The sequence below is a fragment of the Meriones unguiculatus genome, chromosome 20 (genome assembly GCF_030254825.1).
Source record: "Meriones unguiculatus strain TT.TT164.6M chromosome 20, Bangor_MerUng_6.1, whole genome shotgun sequence".
Classification (NCBI taxonomy): domain Eukaryota; kingdom Metazoa; phylum Chordata; class Mammalia; order Rodentia; family Muridae; genus Meriones; species Meriones unguiculatus.
The window spans coordinates 19909506-19920557 of NC_083367.1; the positions used below are offsets into that span (position 1 = coordinate 19909506).

Below are 11052 nucleotides of genomic sequence, written 5' to 3' on the forward strand. Positions count from 1 at the left end.
CTTTGTGTGAGCACTGGAGGCTCGGTGTGGAGGTTGAATATGTATTTGGTATTCTTAAGACACTTTTCTTTTTTTTCTCAGTAGTAAGAGTTTAAATCCCAGGATTGAATAATATGTAGATGGATTTTATTTTTAATTGTGTAAGAATTGTTTAGAGAGACCAATTTAACCCACCTGCCTTTCGGTCAACACACAGTGTACTGCCAAGTACTGTGTGGAATCTAATCCAGAATTCCAAGTGGTTCTTTCAGTAATGCCTGCCTATTAATCACTACACCAACCACACCACCTGACATTGTGTTAATTCAAAACCCAGACTCCAGAGGACCCTTCAGAACCATTCCACCCATCTATCAGTCACCCTACTAAGGTACCTTGCATCACATGCAATCTGACCCAGAATTCCAGGCAGGTCCCTTATACCCATTCTACCACCCATCAGTAACCCTAACCACCTGATTCCTAGGTACCACCTGGAGTCTAATCTCCAGGTAGGTCCTCCAGATCCATTCTACCCACCTGCTTATCAGTCACCCTACCTTACAAAACTGCCTGTCTCGGTGTAGGGGTCTCTCCCCAAATTCCAAGGAGCTTCTTCCTACAAACCCCACCTATTATTCATCATGTGCACCTGGAATTTAGAAGAAATAATGCCGCCCTTCTTGCTATCTCTTCTAGCAGATAGCTCATGCTGACTTTATATTGTGTATATTTTCTTCAGAATGTGTGCTGAGAGAACTGCATTCTTGCTGTGGTATGTATTGAAAGCTATGGAATTGATTCTACCAGATAGGTGGAAAAGCTGGCTCTCTCTGGTTCTGTATCTTGATTGACAATTTCCCTGCCCATGAGCTTACTCTATCTTAATATCATGTCTCTGAATATTGAATTACTTAGCTCATAAAATAATGAGAGTACATGAGGAGGGTATATCTCTTTAAGACAGGGAGTTGATTTAAAGTAGAAGCATATTTGTAGATTTGGAGCTGAGTGGATTGTGGGGGTCAGAAGAGTTATGGAGTTGTGGCCTAGGTAAGCACTGTCCTTGCAGAAGGACATTGGAATGGGTGATGTGACCCAGGGTAGTTAGAGTGGCAGAGGACTATATTCCTTGATGGATGGCATACAAGCTGGTGCTGGAGTGCCCATGATGAGAAGCCATTGATGATACCCTGCCTCTTCAGAAATTCTTGGGAGCATTGCTAAGGGAATGATGGGTTACCTCTAGCCTAGCTTTGAATGCCTTTGCCTGTGTCTCATCAGGAAATAAGCTTGTCACAAACCTGATTTCCTGTCACTGTGGTCAAGCTACTCATTCTTGTATATAAAGTTTAGGTTTATGAATATAAGTTCTTTTGTTCATAAACAGGAAATGTTAATATGTTGGTGTATTAGTTACTCTTATTGCTGTGATAAAACACCATGGCCAAGGCAACTTGTAGTGAGTAGGGTTTGGGGGAGCTTATGATTCCAAAGTGTTAGGGTCCATAATTGGAGTAGAGCATTGCAGCAGGTTGCAGACCTGTCTACTGGAGGTCAAAGCGAAGAGCCGAGGGATCACATGTCTAACTACAAGTAGGAAGCAGAGAGTACAAACCTGGACTGGCATATGGCTTTGAGATAGGTCCTCACTCTGACTGTCCTAGAACTCCTCATATAGACAGAAACTGACAGAGATTTACCTGCTCTTTGAAGTAGTTTGTTCTTTGGTAATTCACTTCTCTCATAGAGTAATTAGAAAAGAATCATTCCAAATCATTCTGTTCATGTAAAATTACAAATGGAAATCTTTCAAAATGAGTTCTTAGACATACAAATTTGAATTATTTTTGCCTTAAATGTGGAAATAAGCATAATGAAATTTTCAGTCGTTCTGTTGTAATTATGTCTATGTTCCATACATGGTGACAAATCCAGGATCTAAAGCATCTTCAATAGCAGATTAGTCACTTCCATGTAACTAACTTTAAAAACAAATCAGAAAACACCTTCAACAAAGTAGCTGGATATAAAATCAACTCAAAGAAATCAGTAGCCCTCCTGTATATAGAAGACAAATTGGCTGAGAAAGAAATTAGGGAAACAATATCCTTCACAGTAGCCAAAGCATATAACATCCCATGGTTTAACTCTAACCAAGCACATCAAAGATTTGTATGAATAAAACGTCAAGGCTCGGGAAAAAAAAATATACAAAGATACCAGAAGGTAGAACGGTCTCCCATGCTCATGGCTTTGTGGGATTAACATAGCAAAAATGGCCATTTAACCAAAAGTAATTACAGATTCAGTATAAATTCCTGTCAAATTACCAACACAATTCCTTACAGACCTTAAAAGAAAAATTTACAACTTCCAATGGAATAACAAAAAACCCACAATCACTAAAAGAATCCTCTACAATAAAAGATCTTCTAGAGGAATCTCCATCCCTGATCTCAAGCTGTACTACAGAGCAAAACTAATACAAACTGCATGGTACCAGCATAGAAACAGGCTGGTAGATCTGTAGAATCAAAGAAAAGACCCATTAAAAATCCACACACACTTATGGACACCTAGTCTTTAACAAAGTTGCAAAAACCATACAATGGAAAAAAGATAGCATCTTCAACAAATGGTGCTGGTCTAACGATATCTACACATAGAAAGATGCAAATAGATCCATACTTACCACCCTTCAAAAACCTAAACTCAATCAAAGACCTCAACATAAAACCAGGCACACCAAAAGTGTTAGAAGAAAAATTGGAGTCATAGGAGTGCCTGCTGAAATGAGCTGCTTATTGCTTGTGTTCCCACTGACTGGTATCCCTCCATTGGCTGGAGAACCTAATGAGCAGAATATTTGTTGCCTGAATCTTGGCTCACTGGAGTCCCAGCTACCTGAGATGCCACTGACTGGACTCCCTGCTGGCCATGAGGCAGTCAGTTCTAATTATCTTGGGCAGTTGTCTTAGCTCTAAGATTGAGGTGGGCAGACAGTAAAAGGGAACAGAATATTAGAGTTTTACTTCAAACATGAGAGAAATAAATCAAAGAAATAAATAAATAGAAACGAAAAAGTAGACACACTAAGATTCCCATTGTCAATGGAATGCCAATCAAGAAAGATTGGGAGAGATATGGCTGTGAGCTCTAAGAGGCCCCCAAAGCCAATGAAGAACAGTCCTCAGTGAAGATCAGTTGCCTTAAGAAGCAGGTCTCAGAGGGTAGACATGTAGATAACTCTCCTCTACAGGAGCCAGTTCTTCTGCTTTAGCTGCATGTTGAGTCTTAGTGGATGGAGCAGGAATGTGCTCCCAGCCTGAGTGGGAGCATCAAGTCTGAGTTGGCCCATTTCTGGAAGGTCTTGAGAGTAGCAACAGTCTCCCTCCTATTTCTTTCAGGTAACCATGCTTATGTGTGTGACTCTGAAGCTTTCAGTCTTGCTCTGATGTCAGGTACCTTGGGTTCTGGGACAGCAGCCAGAAGCAGGTGCCAACTGAGATTTAAGGTGGGAACATGGAGACCTACCAATGCTGATTGTCTGGGCTTCTACATGCATTGAGGTAAAGTGGGCCAATCAAGAGCAAGCCTGTCAATCCAGGAGAAGAGAAAGTCAAAACAAAGCTAAAACAGGGGTGCAGGTGAGGGGGGTGGTTTCAATTAGAGCCACAGCTGTGTCCCCTCTGCTCCTTCCTTCTATGTGAAGAGGAAGCTGGGAGAGGAGTGGTTAGGGAACTGTGCACCCATATAGCAGCTGAGGATTTGCCTGCATCTGGTCTGGCAGCCAGGGGTTGCTCTTGTTGTCATTGCTTTGGTTTACCTCCAGTTGCTGTTGGCTTCCTGGCCCTCCTCACATCAACTAGAATTCTCTGAGAGACCCCCAGGTGACAGAAAATCTCCAATGGAGAACCCTCCACTATCTGTTACCTCTTTTCTAGCTCAAGGTATATTCCAGGCCAGGAAGGAGAACCTCTTAAAAGGTAGAATTTCCCACACTCTTCTGCAGTTCTGTGTGTCTATACAAGGATGAAAACACAATGACCTGATAGGATCATGGACCTCAGTGTCCGGTGCCCGACTACTTCAAATATAAGGAGGCACAAGACTGGGAATCTTAGTGGCTGTGATCACCCTGTTCCACAATGCTCCCCAAATGAGTTCCTCTGAAACTTGGCTCTTAGTCACCTCCTTGCCCATCACTCCTTGCTCCCACTAAATCCATGTCCAGCATACACAGGACATCACTTTCATCATATCCACCTTCCTCCATTCTCACTATGCAGTAAACTTCATTATGCTCCCTAATTCTGGTTCAACTTTTTAGGTTCTTAAAAAGTAAGGTGGTTTGGGACAGTGTTGCTAATGATTTATGAACATTGTGTTTTCAGGTTTTGATGAGAGCTTTTCAGCTTCTAGGAAGCAAAGAATTAAAAAAAATTAAGTGAAAGAACAGATGAAGAATGTCTCAAATTAGGAGTTGACAAACACCTTCCAGAGACGACTACCACAGGTAGCCCAATTGAGAGAATAAGCAAAATGTAAAGGATCAAATGAGGAGGCAAAAAACATGAAGCAAAAGTCATGTGGGGACAAATTTTCAGGCTACTACCTTGGGATCCAATTAGCTTTCACTGAATGAACTTCTGTGGTAGAAATGCTGACTTCCCATTGCCACTGCAGGTTTTTTTATATATTATTTTATTTTATTAATTACACTTTATTTACTTTGTATCCCCCCATAAGTCCCTCCCTCTTCCCCTTTCTTTCCCACCCTCCCTCCTACTTCTTCACCCATGCCCCTCCCCAAGTCCACTGATAGGGGATGTCCTCCTCTCCTTCCTTCTGAACTTAGTCAGATCACATCAGGAGTTGGCTGCATTGTCATCTTCTGTGGCCTGGTAAAGCTTCTCCCCCATCAGGGGAGGTTATCAAAGAGCAGGCCAATCAGATTATGTCAGAGGCAGTCAATCTTCCTAATACTATGAAACCCACGTGGACACTAAACTGTCATGTGCTACATATGTGCAAGGGTTCTAGGTTTATCTCCATGCCTGGTACTTGGTTGGAGTATGAGTGTCTGGGAAGATCCCTGTGATCAAATTTTCTGGTTTTGTTGCTCTCCTTGTGGAGTTCTGTCCTCTCTAGCTCTTACTATTTTCCACTTCTTACATAAGATTCCATGCACTCTGCCCAAAAGTTGGCCATAAGTCTCAGCATCTACTTTGATAATCTGCAGGGCAGAACATTTCAGAACTGTGTGGCAGGTTCCTAGGTTGTTTCCGGTTTTGTTCATCTAATATCCATCTTCTTTACCTTTCAGGATGGGGATTCAGGATTTTAGTCAGGGTCCTCTCTCTTGATTAGTTTCTTTAGATGTACAGATTTTAGTAGGTTTCTTTTATATTATATGTTTATAGGAGTGAATATATACCGTTTGTGTCTTTCTGCTTCCAGGACATTTCACTCAGGATAATCCTTTCCAGGTCCCACCATTTACCTGCAAATTTCATGATTTCCTTATTTTTCATTGCAGAGTAATACTCCATTGTGTAGATGTACCACAATTTCTGCATCTATTCTTCAGTTGAGGGGCATCTGGGCTGTTTCCAGCTTCTGTCTATTAAAAATAAAGATGCTATGAACATGGTTGAGCAAATGTCCTTATTGTGTACTTGATCCTCTTTTGGATACATGCCTAGGAGTGGTATGGCTGTATCTTGAGAAAGCTCTAGTCCTAGTTGTCTGAGAAACCACTAGATTGATTTCCAGAGTGGTTTTACAAGTTAACATTCCCACCAGCAGTGGAGAAGGGTTCCCCTTTCTCCACAACCTCTCCAGCATGTGTTGTCACTTGAGTTTTTCATCTTGGCCATTCTGATGGATATAAGGTGAAATCTCAGGGTCATTTTGATTTGCATCTTTGTGATGGCTTAAGGACCTTGAGCATTTCTTTAAGTGTTTCTCTGCCATTCCATATTCTCTACAGAGAATTCTCTGTTTAGCTCTGTTCCCCATTTTTGATTGGATTACTTGGTTTGCTGCTTTTCAGCTTCTTTAGTTCTTTATATATACTGGATATTAGCCCTCTGTCAGATGAAGGGTTGGTGAAGATTCTTTCCCAATCTGTAGACAGTTGTTTGGTTTTGATGACGGTGTCCTTTGCTTTACAGAAGCTTTTCAGTTTCATGAGGTCCCATTTATTGATTGTTGCTCTTAGAGCCTGTGCTCTTGGTGTTCTGTTCAGGAAGTTGTCTCCTGTACCAATGATTTCTAGGGTTTTCCCCACTTTTTCTTCCAACTGATTTAATGTGTCTGGTTTTATGTTGAGGTCTTTGATCCACTTGGACTTTAGTTTTATACATGGTGGTAAGTATGAATCTATTTGCATTTTTCTGCATGTATACATCCAGTTAGACAAGCACCATTTGTTGAAGATGCTATCTTTTTTCCATTGAATGGTTTTGCCATCTTTGTCAAAGATCAGGTGTCCATAAGTGTGTGGGTTTATTTCGGGGTCCACTGTTCTGTTCCATTGAACCACCATTTTGTTTCTATGCCAGTACCATGCAGTTTTTATACCTGTTGCTTAAGATCAGGGATGGAAAGACCTCCAGCAGATCTTTTATTGTAGGCAATTGTTTTAGTAATTCTGGGTTTTTTGTTATTCCATATGAAGTTGAGAATTTTTCTTTCCAGGTCTGTAAAGGATTGTGTTGGTAATTTGATGAGAATTGCATTGAATCTGTAGATTGCTTTTGGTAAGATGGCCATTTTTACTATGTGAATCCTGCCAAACCATGAGCATGGGAGATCTTTCCATCTTTTTATATCTTCTACTAATTCTTTCTTCAGGAGTTAAAGGACCAGGACAGTCATAAGCACATAGTCTTATAAGACACTTTAAAATAAATATGCTGGGTTCTGGAGGTTAGTAGAGACTTTCAGAACACCTGAGAGGTGGTCTGGTTAAACTTTTATTAGCCTGACCTAAGCTAGGGTCATCTGGGAAGAGGGAAACTCTATTGAAAAAAATGTGTACATCAGATGGCCTGTGGGGCTTCTTGTTGATTAATGATTGAATTGGAGGGCACAGCCACTTTGGGTGTTGTCACCACTGGACAGGTTGTCCTGGCAGTAGAAGGCAAGAACTTGAATATCACCATGGTATTCAACCCAGTAAAATATATTCTTCCATGGTCTCTGCTTCAATTCCTGTCCCTGGGTTATTTCTCTATTAAAGTTTCTGCCTTCGATTCCCTCAGTGATAGACTGATTGGGACATGTAAATAAACTCTCTTCCTGACCCCCACTGCCTTTTGGCCAGCATTTTCTCACAGCCATAGAAAGCAGATTAAGACAGGATTGTGGAGTATTGATGACAGAGGTTACCATTTGGTTTTGGGAGTGTGTGGAAATATTTGGAACCCTATGCTGAGAAGCCATTTGTTCTTAATGCTGAATGGGCTGGGTTTGTGGGCGTGGCAGATAAGAATGCTGGGATCAATGCATAGTATGGAGGCTTGGATTGGGAAATGTGATAGAATCAAAGCCTCTCAGACTCATTTATTCTATATTTTGAATTAAGAATCCATGCTTTCAAGCCAACAGTGTTATGCCAGGTTCACGGGACCCTCAGAGACCACCAGGAGATGACTCGATGCAATTGCAAGAGAGCTTTATTATGAGAGCGATCGAACTCAGGACCCAAGTCTCACCGGCGCAGCAGTAGAGAAGTGGGACCCTGAGCTCTGAGTGAACAGGATTTTTAAAGGGAAAGTCTGTGAGCAGGGGGTTTCCATGGCAGCAAGCAGGGGTGCACAAGCCTTGGCATTACAGAATTGGGTGAAGTTTAGCAGGGCCGGGTGACCTTTTCTGAGGCACATAATCACAATGGCTAAGGCATATAATCACAATGGCTATTTTTCTAAACCATATCTGAAACATTGGGGAGAATTTTCCCACCCGATTCTCAACCGATTCCCATTGATTATTGCCAGGGAGTTTGTCTCTATTTTCTATGAAGCATTTATTCTGTTATATTTCCTGGAGGCTGTTGCTAGGAGATAGGAGAGTTAACTTTGTTTTCTGCCAGGTGTACATTCTGTGATATTTCCTGGTACCTGAATTCAGTTCCCAGTCAAGATCTTTATTTCAAAATGGAGTTATATTCAGGCTATCTTAAGCTCTTCAGCAGAAGCCAAAGAATCAGCTTTGATTAATAAGAGAGCAGTGAAACCTTGCTTGCCTGGGAGAGCTGATTCAACTTGGCTTTGGCTGAGACATCCTCTATGATTAAGAAGACAAAAGCATCACATAGCCAAAATATTCTAGAAAGCTTTTTTTTTTTTTTTTTTAAGGGCCTCACAGAAAAGCTTCGTACCAGTGGTGGCAAAGGCTTCAATTGATAGCATTGCAACCAACCTTGATAATGTGTTAAGAATTTCCCAGCTGGTACTGGTTTTGTCTGCATAAAAGCTGAAGGGACAAAGGGGGTGTGGGGAACAGCCTTGGCTTGACCCTGTGAGAGGCCAGGAGAGGCCACTGGCAAAGGTCCAGTGCACATCCCAGCATATTGGCGATGCCAAGATTGTGGGATGATAACCAAAAACAGTGATAGGTGTGGAAAGTGTCCAGCAGACCTGACAAGGTGTGTGAGCTGTAGATACTAGAGAAGCAGAGAGGAAGTGGCCTCAGACTTTTGGAGCCCAGATTCTGAGTACTGTGGTGGGAACCCTGAGCCTCAGAATCTACTTTATATAATGTGGGACTTTGGTTTTTATTTGATTTGATAGAACTGTGACTATTTCCCCATTTGGCACCTTTTAGGTAAGAATGTATTATACTTGGTTTTGATTTCATGGGAACCCATATCCCTCAGTATCTAGACACAACCCCGAAATGACTGCACTCCAAGAAACTATGAACAGTCTATACACAGGACATGTCTATATACAAGCAGAGCCAAAAGCAAATATAAAAATGCACCTTACCCATCCTTGTTCTTCCTGTCATTTCATGCTGTTCCCACACTTTTGAGGGCACACCTTCCTTGGAAGTTTTTTGTGGGATGACATGCAGCAGCAGCAAAACCTCCGGATGCATTCTCCAATCCTCTTTTTCCATGCCACCCATCCCCTGGGCTGCGGGGAGCTTGCTGTCGAAGTCTCTATTTGCTCTGGGCCACTTAAGGCCTTTTCTGACAGGGAGCTTGTAGAAATGTTGGAATCTTCATCCATGACAGAGTTTCTTCTTACAGACCATTTTTGATCCCTTCTGCCTAGAGTGGGTGTCTTCTCTGGCAGAACATTTTTCTCCCTCCTTTGTTTTCAGGTTTTTCAGTGTATGAGACTGATACCTGAATTGTATGTTTTTGGGGGGATCACTTAAAGGAGCAGCAGCAACAGCAGCACAGCATCCAGATGCACTCCCCAATTCTTTTTTTTTTTTTTTTGTGCCACCCATCTGCTGGGCGGCAGGGAGTTGTTGTTGAAGTCCCACGTTCTTCTTGGACATTTGAGGCCTTTCAGACAGGGAGTTAGTTTCAAAGGTTGAATCTCCCATGTCCATCATGCTAGTTTTTTGATGGATATATACATGGGGCTGTCATAGAGCGTTTTAGATACCCTCTGCCCAGAGTGGGTGTCTTCTCTGGCACAACAGAGGCATTTGTCTCCCGCCTTTATCTTAGATGATGTTTTTCAGTGGCTGAAACTAATACCTGAAGGGAAGGTTCACTGGCCCTTTTCCTGAGGATCAAACGGATTGTGGCAGGATCTTCAGGGGTAGGGAAAGGTGTCCACCCTACGTTCATTAACTTTCTTTGGAGTTTTGTGCCATCATGCTGGCATGCCTGGGGTCTCAGAAGGGTTAGGCAGCCATGGTTTCATTGAACTTCCTGTGTTTTAAAGATTTTCTTATGTCCTCAGAGCCAAATCTAATATTTTCCCTGGCTGCCATAATTTTAAGGTCTGAGTAGCTGGTATCTCCAAAGCCATGAATTTTTGGGAGTGTTTTTTTTTGCTTTCTGAAGGTATAGGTGGCCCATGATGTCAAGTACAGTTGGCCTCTGCTTTGGATTTACTGCCAGTAGCAGGGTACACCACACAGCCTTTCCAGCTTTTGCCCTAGCCTGAGTCTGGCACCTAGACCAAAATCAATAATTTTGACCCTTTTGTGCTCATCAACTACAATATTATCAGGCTTTAGGTCTCTGTGAGCAATGCCCACATCATGGCACTGAGCAGCTGAACAAGTATGTTTCTAGCTTCAACTTCCTTCAGGCATCCAGCCTCCTGGATCCGATTCAATAATTGTTCTCCCTGGACCACCTCCATAATTAAGTAATTGTTCATTTCTATCACTTGCAGGAGGGAAAAAATTAGGGCAGCTGAGCATCTTCATGATGTCAACTTCAGACACTGTTGGCTCACACCACTTCTTCTGCTTCACCAGAGCTTTCACAGCCACTGGGGCACCCGTAAGGCGATGGTGAGCCAGCATGACCTTGGCAGTGCCACCCTGGCCTAAAGTCTTCAGGATGGTGTACTGCCTGGTGAACACCTCTTCCTCAAAGATGCTGAACACAAGTGCTGGGCTCTGAGGACTCCTCCTCACGGTACATGGTTGGTAGCAAGGCTACTGCCAAAGAAAACGGGTTAGGGTGGGGTGGGGGAAAGGGAAAGGAGATTCAAAGGAACATACAGAAACATAAGGCATGAAAGTAACAAAGTCAGGGGGAATGAAAGTGAAGACAAAGCACAAATTGAAAACCCCACGAAAAATAGCTTTAACCTAGAGCATTAAAGACACAGTCAGAAAAAAAAACAAATTTGACACCCGAACCAAGACATAACTCACAATGCAGAGAAGACCATGGCTCAGGAATTTTCTGGATGTTACTTGATAAAACGGAAAAAGGAACTAGGTAGTAGGAAAGGAAATGAATGGAACAAGAGAGAAATAAGTGAGAAATAAATATAATGTGTTGGTGGGTTCAACTTAACAATCGATCAGTAAATGGGAGATTTACTAGATCTAGATCTAGCCTCCAAATGTTTTTCACCC

The 11052-nt window shown here is 42.2% G+C and overlaps 1 pseudogene; it reads right to left on the bottom strand.

Moving 5' to 3' along the window:
- Positions 1-8996: 8996 nt before the first annotated feature.
- On the bottom strand, positions 8997-10609 carry LOC110541362 (sperm motility kinase Z-like; annotated as a pseudogene).
- Between the last annotated feature and the right edge of the window lie 443 nt (positions 10610-11052).